Source organism: Helianthus annuus, chromosome 9 (genome assembly GCF_002127325.2).
Source record: "Helianthus annuus cultivar XRQ/B chromosome 9, HanXRQr2.0-SUNRISE, whole genome shotgun sequence".
In the NCBI taxonomy this organism is placed as follows: domain Eukaryota; kingdom Viridiplantae; phylum Streptophyta; class Magnoliopsida; order Asterales; family Asteraceae; genus Helianthus; species Helianthus annuus.
The window spans coordinates 19,204,125-19,217,428 of NC_035441.2; the positions used below are offsets into that span (position 1 = coordinate 19,204,125).

Below are 13,304 nucleotides of genomic sequence, written 5' to 3' on the forward strand. Positions count from 1 at the left end.
TGATCCGAACTGCGCCATGGAGGTTCTATAGGTCGTACCTCCACATCGAAATTCGACCGCCTCGTGATCAAACGGTTCGCATCTCGAGTTGAAGACGAACGTGCTATAGAACTCCATTGTGCATTGATGGACCGACCGAAGTCGGGCAGTCAATGCGACGTGCAGTGGACCTGTCACTATGTTGTTGAAGCGGTCCAGTTGGTTTACCATTGTCAGCAGATCAGTACATGCCCGCCTTGGATACTCTTCGGGCCTTGTTTGTAGGACCTCGTAGCGAGCCCTGGCGTCAAGTTCGCTGGCATTAAACCGTGTGAATTTAGACATCTAAAAAGAATACAGCAAAAGTTAGTGCGAAACATGGAAATTCAGGTTGAAAACTGCAAACAGTGGGCTGGACACGGCCCCGTGTTCAGCGGACACGGCCCCGTGTCCAGGCGTCTGTAACACCTAATTTTCATTTTTTCGTCCCGGTTTCGAAAACCTGAAAATTTTTAGCCTAGTAGCAGCGGTTTCCCCCGAAAATGAAACCCTAAGTGTCATTTTTCCAAAATCAAACCATTTACCCTTTCAATTTTGTGTTTTTCGGTTCAAGAACAAGGGTTTGTGTTTTTAGTTGGAAATCGGACAAATCTATCAACAATACATGTCTATTTACTTCCTACTACTCTACTCTAAACTACTACTAACAATTTTCATCAAAAATTTTGAGTTCGATCCGGATGAACATGAAGAACCCTAGATTTCCCCCAATTTTTGATGTTTCAACTACATGCAAGTAACTAATCTAACTACTAAGAAGGATAGAATCATACCTTGACGTTGTTAGGTTCGGTGGTAACGTTCGAAATCTGCAGAAAATCGCCTCTAACCAGAGGATTTTCGGTGAAACGGGGCGTGTGGAATGGTGTAACTGATAGAAAAAGAGGGTTTTATCCCGACAGTCGCCTCGACACGGCCCCGTGTCCAGCGGACACGGCCCCGTGCCGGGTGAAGTTTTTTTTTTTTTTTACGTGTTCGTGTGCATGCCCCTTATTTCCGAAAAATGGTTAGATGATTTTACCGGTTTTGAACGTATACTTACCTGTAACATGTCGGGTATGAGTTTATTCGTTGACCGTTTGAAGTGCGATTTCCTCTTCCTCATCCTCGATGGATCCTCTGTAGAGTTTCAGCCGTTGGCCATTGACTTTAAATGGTGTCCCATTTCGAGTTTTAATTTCTACTGCACCGTGTGGAAAAACATGGGTGACTGAAAAAGGTCCCGACCACCTAGACTTTAACTTACCAGGGAACAATCGAAGTCGCGAATTAAACAATAGAACTTGGTCTCCAACCCGAAATTCATTAGATTTAATATATTTATCATGCAAATTTTTCATTCTTTCTTTATAAATTTCGGAGTTAGAATATGCATAATTCCTAAGTTCTTCTAATTCGTTTATTTGACAAAATCGATTTTTACCGGCAACTTCTAAGTCTAAGTTTACGTTTTTTATTGCCCAGTAGGCTTTGTGAGCGATTTCTACTGGCAAGTGACAACTTTTTCCATAGACGAGTTTATATGGGGTTGTGCCTATAGTGGTTTTATAAGCGGTTCGAAAAGCCCATAAAGCGTCGTCTAGTTTGTCGGCCCATTCTTTTTTATTTATTCCTACGGTTTTCTCAAGTATTCGTTTTAAACCTCGATTAGTCACTTCGGCTTGCCCATTTGTTTGAGGATGATATGCTGTTGAGACCCGGTGATAGACCCCATACCTTGTTAATATTTTTTCGAGTTGATGATTGCAAAAATGGGTACCTCTATCACTTATTAATGCCTTTGGTGTCCCGAAACGAGAGAACAACTTTTTCAGGAATTTTACCACTACTCTTCCATCATTTGTTGGAAGAGCCTCGGCCTCTGCCCATTTAGACAAGTAATCGACTGCCACAAGTATATATTTGTTTCCCTTTGAAGGTGGGAAGGGTCCCATGAAATCGAGTCCCCACACATCAAAGATTTCACAAACGAGAATGCCATTTTGAGGCATTTCATTTTTGGAGGAAATATTACCTGATCTTTGGCAGGTATCACATGTCTTTACAAGGTTTTGTGCATCCTTGTAAATGGTTGGCCAGTAAAATCCCGAATCAAATACCTTTCTTGCGGTACTTGCGGCACCATGATGTCCTCCGTATGGACCTTCATGACAATGACGGAGTATTCTTCGTGCTTCATTACCATGGACACACCTTCGGATGAGTTGGTCGGCACACATTTTGAAAAGATAGGGGTCTTCCCAAAAGTAATGCTTTACATCAGCAAAGAATTTTTTTCTTTGATGATGTGGCCATCCTCTGGTGACTATACCGCTGGCTAAGAAATTAGCGTAGTCGGCATACCATGGTTCTTGTCTGCTTTCCATCATTTCCAGGGACTCTGTGGGAAATTTTTCGTTGATTTGCTCGTCCCTGGTTGTCTCCAAAGCTGGGTCTTCTAAGCGCGAGAGATGATCCGCAGCAGTGTTTTCTGCTCCTCTTTTGTCCTTGATTTCAATGTCGAATTCTTGGAGGAGTAGAATCCACCTTATCAAACGGGGTTTTGCGTCTTGCTTCTTGAAGAGGTACCTGATGGCTGCATGGTCTGTATAAACTATTGTTTTAGAAAGAACAAGATAAGAACGAAATTTATCAAAAGCAAATACCACCGCTAGTAACTCTTTCTCAGTAGTTGTATAATTTTCTTGTGCATCATTTAGAGTTTTACTAGCATAATAAATTGGGTGGAAATGTTTTTCTTTTCTTTGTCCCAAGACTGCTCCAACAGCAAAGTCGCTTGCATCGCACATGATTTCGAAAGGAAATTTCCAATCTGGTGCTATCATGATAGGTGCATTGACTAGCATTTCCTTGAGGGTTAGAAATGCTTGATTGCATTCCTTGTCAAAGATGAAGGGTGCATCTTTTTCAAGCAATTTTGTTAGAGGTCTTGAAATTTTTGAAAAGTCCTTGATAAACCTTCTATAGAATCCGGCATGCCCTAGGAAACTTCTGATGGCTCGCACGGAGGATGGAGGAGGTAATCGAGAAATAGTCTCTATTTTTGCTCGATCAACTTCCATTCCTTCGCTTGAGATTTTATGCCCGAGTACTATTCCCTCTGTTACCATGAAATGGCATTTTTCCCAGTTAAGGGCGAGGTTAGTTTCCTCACATCGGGATAGCATTCGTTCAAGATTATCGAGGCATTGATCATATGAGTCTCCAAAGATGGAAAAGTCATCCATGAAGACTTCCATGGTTTTTTCAATCATATCATGGAAAATGGCGACCATACAACGTTGGAATGTTGCAGGTGCATTACATAGACCGAATGGCATGCGTCGATATGCAAAAGTTCCGTAGGGGCATGTGAAAGTTGTTTTCTCTTGGTCTTCTGGTGCTATCGGTATTTGGAAGTAACCTGAAAAACCATCTAAGAAACAATAAAATTTATGACCGGATAATCTTTCTAACATTTGATCAATAAAGGGTAAAGGAAAGTGGTCTTTCCTTGTTGCTTCATTTAATCTCCTATAATCTATACAGACTCTCCATCCTGTGACGGTTCTCGTGGGTATTAATTCATTTTTCTCGTTAGTTATTACCGTCATACCTCCTTTCTTTGGGACTACTTGGACGGGACTTACCCACGGGCTATCGGAGATAGGGTAGATTAGTCCGGCGTCGAGTAGCTTGATGACTTCATTTTTAACCACTTCTTGAACATTGGGGTTCACTCTTCGTTGTGGTTGAATCACCGTTTTGTAGTCATCATTCATTAGAATTTTGTGCGTGCACATGGAAGGACTTATTCCTTTAATATCTACAAGCTTCCAAGCGATCGCATTTTTGTGTTTTTTAAGTAGGTTAACTAATTTTCCTTTTTCTATGCTAGTTAATTTAGACGAAATAATTACAGGTAAACTACCATCTTTGCCTAGAAAAGCATATTCCAAACCTTTAGGAAGTTCTTTGAGCTCAATGGGTGGGTCTTTAGGAGACACCTTATTTTGTGGCTCATCTAGATCAAGAACTTTAAAAGTTTGTTCTATGGCTACCTCTTCATCGACAAAGTGGTCTTCTTTGTCGGTTGTATCGGGTGGCTCAGCTTCATCTTCAATTAGGGGGTCATTATTGCCAAAAGGGTATTTCATTGAGCGCTCAAGATCTATGCTCCTTTTGAATGCCCCTAATTGAAGAGGTAGATTGTTGAATTTCCGGTTTTTCAAAGCTTTGTGAGTTTGCACAAAAGGTTTTCCCAAGACTAGGGGGGCATCATCTAAGATGACGAAGTCGGTTGGGATTACCATTTGATTTGTTTGAACCAAAACATCTTCAATTACACCGATTGATTTCATTACTTTTCGGTCGGATAGAAAAATGGGTATTTGAAGTGGAGTGAAATCACTAATACTTAACTTTTCAAAAATGTAGTTAGGCATTATGTTAACACAAAGATCTTTATCAATAGTGATATTGCTAATAAACGAATTTTGAAAGAAACATGGAACCGGTGTAATGTTAATTTCAAAAGGATCTTCTTTTATTAGCGAGGTTTGATCATTAGTTAACTTAACACTTACTAAGTCATTGATTTTAGCATTAGTGTTTAACTCTTTTAAAAACTTGGCATGAGGGGTTATTAAACAATGATTTTCGAAAGTAGGTGACAAGAGAATAATTTCCTCAAAATTAGACTCTTCTTGAATTTTAACATTATCGGACTCACCATTTTCGTTGTTTAACTCATGTGTCTGTTTTTCACTTTCTTGTTCTTCCATTTTTACACTTTCAACTATCTCTACGTTATTATCATTTTTTAACTCTTCTCTTGCGCAGGATTCCTCTTCCCTTGCGCGAGATTCTTTTATGCAACGTTGGATAGTTTTAATGTGTTCTAATATCCTATTAGTTACTTCGGTGAGATTGAAAGAATTTGGATCCTCAAAGCTTGAATCCGGTTGTTCGATCCTTGGTTCCTCATAGTACTCATATGAAGTAGATGGTTCACACCATTGTTCTTCATTGTAAGTGTATGATGGATAAGGGTCGAAACTTTGTTCTTCATAGTACTCATATGAGGTGGGTTGTTCACGCCATGGTTCCTCATAATAAGAATATGAAGGTGGTGGCTCATATCTTGAGTCCTCAAAGTATGAGTATGAAGGCTCATACCTTGGTTCGTCAAAATATGAGTATGAGGGAGGAGGTTCATACCTTGGGTCTTCATAGGATGTGTATGAAGTTGATGGCTCGTACCTGGGCTCCTCATAATGGTTGTATGAATTGGATGGTTGATATGAAGTACTATATTGAACCGAGCGTGCATTACGACAATTAGTGCAATAATTACCTCTATAATCATCCTCATCATAGGTGTAGTTGTAACCTCTTGAGTATTGATCCATAAGAATCACTCAACAGATCACAACTGAGTCTCGGGACCAGAAAACAAAAATAAGACGGAAACAGAAGCTGGACACGGCCCCGTGTTGAGTGAACACGGCCCCGTGTTCAGGGACTGTATCTGGGCGTTTTAATTAAATTTACTGGTCACGTTGAGCACGGGGGCGTGTTCAGCGAGCACGGCCCCGTGTTCAGACTCTGTATCTGGGTATCTACTCTAAAATATGCAGCACGGGGGCGTGTTCAGCGAGCACGGCCCCGTGTTCAGGCTACTGTAAATGCAAAACTAAACTAAAATGCAGAAAAATGCGCGCGTTTTAAAAAAGGTTTTGAAAAACTGATTAGGCCGTCGATTCTAAGCTTTCTTAAAATCCTTGTGTTCCCGGCAGCGGCGCCAAAAACTTGATGCGTGTCAGTGTGTATATGTTTTTAATAAATAATTAAGCCCTTTTTACACTTTTAACCAAGTTTTAAATTTATAAAACACGATATTCACTAACACTAAACACACATATGGGCAAGTGCACCCATCGTGGACGTAGTATAGTGTTGGTAAGATACCGAGGTCGTCCAAGGACACAAGAGCTTTTAATACCGGTTTATCCTCAACGTCTAACCAAATCAAAAAGTTAGAAAAATGTTTTAAACTAAGAAAAATAAAAACTAACTAAATGCTGAAAAATAAAATAAAAACAGATAGACAAGATGAATCACTTGGATCCGACACGTGTATTAGTATAACCTTTGATTATTTTCGCACTTTTGCACTTGTTTAAGAGATTATCTTAGTTATTGTAGTAGGCCCCTCTTTTGAAGGCGACGTTACCCTCAACCCAGTAGTTTGAGTCAGCAAGGATACAATCCTAAAGGGTCGGATTATTGAAAGATAATGAATTAAGTTATTAATGCAAATTATGGTAGGCCCCGCTTTTGGCGGTGACGTTACCCTCGGCTAGGTAGTCTGAGTCAGCAGGGATACAGTCCTAAATAGCCGGGTTATAGTATTAATAGTAGTTAGCTTATGAGGGGGTCAAAGAGTTTGGATCCCCGCCATCCAATACCTATGGGCATTGAAGGAGATCCTACTAAATTTGACCCAGGTCCCAAGCAGGACCTCTAAACGCTGAACAAGGGCAAGACCCTTACCAAACCGTTCCCTTAACCCCCGACCAGGTAGCCAACATACCTCCATATAGACCGTGGAGATATGAATGGTGAAAATCTTTTATTTTATATAGACAGTAAAATAATGCCAAGACACCACGGACAAACGATAAGGAAAGATCACCTTCAACATAAGTAACTAGTTATTAAAGTCATTAATACAAAACCAAATAAAAAGTGCAAAAGATTAAAAATAAAAAGTATTATACTAAACACTTGTCTTCACCAAGTGATGTAAGAGACTTAGGCAAACATGGCCTTGATTGTCAAGAACTCTTACGATCAATCTTGGATCCCGAGACGACTCACACACTCTACGATGGACAATGGATGATGGTGGTGGATGATGGTGTTATGGTGGTGGTGGGTGGTGGATGAGGTGTGAGAGAGGTGGTGTGCCAAGGGATGAGAGAGAATGAAACCAAGCTCCTCTATTTATAGGCTGGACAGAACGCTGGACACGGCCCCGTGCCCGTCTGACACTCTCTCTCTTCATTAATTGTAATTGCGAATTACAATTAATGCGCCTGCTGTACTTTCAACACGCCCCCGTGCTCGCTGGACACGGCCCCGTGTCCAGCAATGGAAGCTTCTACTGGTTTGTCTTATCTGCTGCTTCCTGGGCACGCCCCCGTGTTCGCTGGACACGGGGCGTGTTCAGACTCTGTTTTCTTCTCTTTGTCTTGGGAGGTGCCGTTGAGGGTCCGGGCAGTCCACTTTTGTTCCTTTTCTCGTAATTATGGTAGAATTAGTGGTCTTTTTGCTTCTTTTGTGATTTTGAGCTCATTTCATCCTGAAAATACAAAAGGAAGACAAAAACACTCTTTTTCCAACATTAGTACTTAAAAAGGGTTAGTTTTATGCCTTAATTGATGTGTTTTATATGTTGCATTTTACACACATCACCGCTGCCGGGGACACAAGGATTTTAAGAAAGTTAGGAATCAACGGCCTAATCATATTTTTTATTTTTCTTTTTAATTTTTAGGATTTTTCTTAGTTTTTTAGCTTTTGCAGAGCTCAGCACGGGTCGTGCCTGGTCGGACACGTGCCGTGCCCAGCGTTGTTACTGGCAGTTTTTAGTGTTCCAAGTTACAGACGGATGACCACGGGGCCGTGTCGGTGCAACACGGGGCCGTGTCCAACTCTCCAGTAACTGGGATCTGGAAAACAATCACTGTAACTCCGACCACGGGTCGTGTTCACTGAGCACGGGGCCGTGGTGAACCTTCTGACCAGCATTCTTTTCTGTTTTTATTGCAGGACTTGGAACCACACGTCACCCCTACGTAGTGTATAAGCTCCAGTTCTAATAAGGACATAATAGAACCTCTAGAAGAACCCGAACGCTTTCTCAGAAAAAGACTAAAAGCCAAGAACCAAGAGAAAGTTTCGGGGAATCCACTTCCAATGGCGGACCAACGTACCCTCATGGATTATCTACGACCTACCGTAGGTAACCTAGGCGCCGCTATCAACGCACCGAATGTTGAAGCCAATAACTTCGAACTTCGGCCGCATTTGATACAAATGCTTCAAAACTCCGCGACCTTCCATGGGCTTGCGGACGAGGATCCCCATCTACATACTACTAATTTCTTAGAAATATGTGATACCTTTCGGATCAACGGAGCATCAAATGACGCCATCCGCCTTCGAATGTTTCCTTTCTCACTAAAAGACCGAGCAAACAGCTTGGCTCAACGCCCTCCAAGCTAGATCGGTAAACACCTGGGATGAACTAGCCCAAAAATTTCTATATAAGTATTTCCCTCCCGCTAAAACGGCTAAATTAATGACTGAAATTAATACATATTCACAAGAGGATGGGGAATCCTTATATGAAACTTGGGAAAGGTTCAAGGAGCTACTGCGAAAGTGTCCACATCACGGCCTTGCGATATGGCAACAAGTATCCACTTTCTATAATGGGTTGTTGCCACACACAAGGCAGACACTTGATTCTAGCTCCGGGGGACTTTTAGGTAATCGCCGCCCGCATGAAATATATAACCAAATTGAGGAAATTGCTCAAACCAATTTTCAGTGGCACACTCCCCGAGGCAATAAATCTATTGCCCCGGGCGCCCATAAGGTTGATGAAAGCACTTCTTTACGCCCAAATCGAGGCTCTTTCTTCAAAAATAAAAAAATTGGAAATGACAAAAACAGTCTCGGTTATGGCTTGTCAAGGGTGTGGTGGGCCACATGAAAATTGGAGTTGTATGAAAGAAACAGACGATGAACAAGAGTCAGTTAGCTACATTGAAAATAGACCTAGGCCGTCGGGTTCTCCAACGGGCATTTACAACCAAGGATGGCGAAACCACCCTAACCTTGGTTGGAGAGAGCCCGGCAATGGTAGTAACCAGCAAACCCAACGAACAAACTTTCAACAACCAAGAAATGAGTCACAAAATTTCACTCAACAACAAGGTGGACGAGAAAGGCTTGAAGATACTGTATCTCGCCTCATCTCCGACACTGAAAAGAAAAACTCGGAAAGGTTTCTACAATTAGAATCAAATTTTAGAAACCAACAAGCTAGTATTCAAAACATAGAAAAACAATTAAATCAACTAGCTCAAAATTTTTCCGAGAGACCACAAGGTGCATTACCAAGCAATACCGAAACAAACCCGAAAGCGCAAGTTCATCTCATCACTTTACGAAACCGCACCGTGGGGCCTGCGGAAGCACCACCACCGACAGAAGAGACTGTACCCCCGCCTCTGCAGGAGAAGAACCCCCCTCCATCATCAGAGCCTACCAAGGCTCCTCGAGTTCCGTACCCCGGTAGGTTAATTCGTCAAAAGACCAATGAGCAATTCACAAAATTCGAAAGTTTATTAAAACAATTGCATGTCAATATTCCTTTTATTGATGTCCTAACCCAAATGCCCAAATACTCTAAGTTCATGAGGGACTTCCTCACTCATAAAAAGAAAATTGAAACCTTGCAATTAGTTAACTTAGGCGAAGAATGCTCTGCCCTCGTACTCAACAAACTTCCCCAAAAGAAAATCGATCCTGGAAGCTTCATGATTCCCTGCTCGATCGGGGACTCCCCATTCGTAATGCACTAGCCGACCTTGGGGCTAGCATTAACCTCATGCCTTCATCAATGTTTAAAAGACTCGGCCTAGGAACAACGAGTCCTACAAAAATGAGCATACAACTTGCTGATCGATCCGTCAAATTCCCGCAAGGTGTCATCGAAAACGTCCTAGTAAAGGTAAACAAATTTGTCTATCCGGCAGATTTTGTCATACTTGATATGGAAGAAGACACCGAAGTCCCCCTCATACTAGGGAGACCATTTCTCGCCACCGCACAAGCAGTGGTAGATATGAATGACGGAACGCTCACCCTAAGGTACGGAGATGATGAAGTAAAATTCGGGGTTGGGAAGAGAATAGAGGACGACGACCCGGTCAACTACATGAAGGTTATTGATTCGAGTTTGGATGCTGCTCTCCGACGGTGCAACATGGGATGCCAAACATCCCACTCAGAAAATATATAACCTCACATTGGGTCTAGCCAAGGACCCTTATAAACGTGGCGCACCACGGAGGCATTCCGCGGAACTATCCTTAGTTTAGTTTAATCTTTTAGTTTTAATTTGCAGGAATAAAACACACTCATGGTGGTAAAGGATTAAAAGGGGAACGAGAAACATGACCCCATGCACAAGAACAAGGCAACCCGACATCAATTTCTCCGACACAGAAGGTTCAACACGGGCCGTGTCCAACCAACACGGCCCCGTGCTGCACTCCCTGCAGAAAAATGCCCAGTTCAGGTAACTGGACACGGGCCGTGTTCACCAGACACGCCCCCGTGTCCAGGCTTCTGTTTCTTTTCTATAATTTTCGTTACTGGCACCTGAACACGGGGCCGTGTCCGGTCCCCACGGGGCCGTGTCCAGACTGCCAGTAACATAAAATCTTTGCTTTTAACACCATATTACACATCTAATCAACCTAAAAATTTATTTTTGGGCCACATTGAGGACAATGTGTAATTTAAGTGTGGGGGGGATGCTAAAACCTTGAAATTTTGCAAGTCCTAAAAACAAGCCTCACACAAAACTCTATTGGAACCGCTAATCACCCTAATTTTTTTTTCAAAATTTTCAATTTTTTCTTTACTTGTCTAAAGTTTAAGTTGGGAATTCTAAGATTAATAAGGTTATATTTTTACAAGTTTACAACCAATAGCGTCGTGATAAAAAGAACCAACATACGAAAATTACGAAACGGCATGACAAGCTTAAGTTAAAATTTGATTATATATATTTGATCGCATAGAAAAACCCATTCCCACAAAAAGTGAGTTTTGAGCCTTTATTGAGCATACAAATACACATCTTTAGACTAAATGCTCATTTTTCGTTTCTTGTGTGAATAGCCGCTTGGTTCTTACGACTCTAGAACTTGCCACGACGATTCATTCCCGGTCCTTACCAACTTAAACCCAAGTAAGTAAATGATGGAGGCATTAGGACTAACCCTTTTTCTTTCAAAACCATTATTTTCATTTTTCTTTTCACCCACCTAAAAACTCCCCCTAATTAACCCCTTTAAGCCTAAACCTTTCATTTCTTTACCCTAAAAACCCTTTTACCCACCAAAACCATTTTTATTTTTACCTTTTTTTAGTAACAAGCTCGGTTTTCGTGTGACTAAAAAAATGAATGATGATGAAGTTTGAAATAAACAAACAAAGCTCTTAAAACAAAAAGCTTGTTTGAAGAAATACTTCACTAAAAATAAAAAGTCACTAAAACAAAATGTTTTACGAAAACCGACGCTTTTTACGCTTTTCGCCCTTTTCTACTAACCACTAACCCATTCACCTACCTTTAGCCCAAGCCTTTACCCCAAAAAAAAAAAAATTCCTCTTGATATTTACAAAGGTAACAAGTTAAAAAGGAGGAGGATTGATTGCTTGGCAAGCTTATGGTAGGAATAAGTTCCATGCCGCTCTCGAGTGATTCACTAAAAATACACCTTCGGCCGAGTGTGAGTTATTTCTCCCGTGAGGTATGTGAACTTGTATATAAATGGAATTTTAAAAAAGACATGTTATGCCCAAATAAATAATTTATCCTATGAAACGTTCTAAATAAATCATAACGAATAGGATTGTAAATAAATAAAAATAAAACCCAAAAAGATCTTGGATTCCCGACACTCTATGACAAGCCAAAACCTTCGCTTCTACCCATTCCATTTGGGAGTGTAAGCCACATATTAAAGAGTTTTGCTTGAGGATAAGCAAAAGTTCAAGTGTGGGGGTATTTGATGTGTGTAAAATGCAACATATAAAATACATCAAATAAGGCATAAAACTAACCCTTTTTAAGTACTAATGTTGGAAAAAGAGTGCTTTTGTCTTCCTTTTGTATTTTCAGGATTAAATAAGCTTAAATTCACAAAAGAAGCAAAAAGACAGCTAAATCTAACATAAATACAAGAAAAGGAACACAAGTGGATTGCCCGACCCCTCAACGGCATCCTCCCAAGCAAAATAGAGACGACAGAAGACTGAACACGCCCCGTGCTCAGCCAGCACGGGGCCGTGCCCAAGAAGCAGCAGAAAAGACAAACCTATAGAAGCTTCTATTGCCCACCACGGGGCCGTGTCCAGCAGACACAGGGGCGTGGCGAAAGTACAGCAGACACATTAATTGTAATTGCGAATTACAATTAATGAAGAGAGAGAGAGTGTCAGACAGGCACGGGGGCGTGTCCAGCGGACACGGGGCTGTGCCCAGCCTTCTGTTCAGCCTATAAATAGGAGTGCTTGGTTTCATTGCAACTCATCCCTTGGCACACCACCTCTCTCACACTTCATCCACCACCCACCACCACCATAACACCATCATCCACCACCATCATCCATTGTCCATCATAGAGTGTGTGAGTCGTCTCGGGATCCAAGATTGATCGTAAGAGTTCTTGACAATCAAGGCCATGTTTGCCTAAGTCTCTTACATCACTTGGTGAAGACAAGTGTTTAGTATAATACTTTTTATTTTTTATCTTTTGCACTTTTTATTTGGTTTTGTATTAATGACTTTAATAACTAGTTGCTTATGTTGAAGGTGATCTTTCCTTATCGTTTGTCCGTGGTGTCTTGGCATTATTTTACTGTCTATATAAAATAAAAGATTTTCACCATTCATATATCCACGGTCTATATGGAGGTATGTTGGCTACCTGGTCGGGGGTTAAGGGAAGGGTTTGGTAAGGGTCTTGCCCTTGCTCAGCGTTTAGAGGTCCTGCAAGGGACCTGGGTCAAATTTAGTAGGATCTCCTTCAATGCCCATAGGTATTGGATGGCGGGGATCCAAACTCTTTGACCCCCTCATAAGTTAACTACTATTAATACTATAACCCGGCTATTTAGGACTGTATCCCTGCTGACTCAGACCACTTAGTCGAGGGTAACGTCACCGCCAAAAGCGGGGCCTACCATAATTTGCATTAATAACTTAATTCATTATCTTCCAATAATCCAACCCTTTAGGATTGTATCCTTGCTGACTCAAACTACTGGGTTGAGGGTAGCGTCGCCTTCAAAAGAGGGGCCTACAACAATAACTAAGATAATCTCTTAAACAAGTGCAAAAGTGCAAAAATAATCAAAGGTTATACTAATACACGAGTCGGATCCAAGTGATTCATCTTGTCTATTTGTTTTTA

At 41.3% G+C, this 13,304-nt stretch overlaps 1 non-coding gene across 1 annotated transcript; it reads right to left on the reverse strand.

The window, feature by feature from the left end:
- Nucleotides 1-8,380: 8,380 nt before the first annotated feature.
- LOC118482379 lies at nucleotides 8,381-8,487 on the reverse strand. The gene has a single exon (XR_004868420.1). It is a non-coding gene; the product is annotated as a small nucleolar RNA R71 (small nucleolar RNA).
- Nucleotides 8,488-13,304: the final 4,817 nt, after the last annotated feature.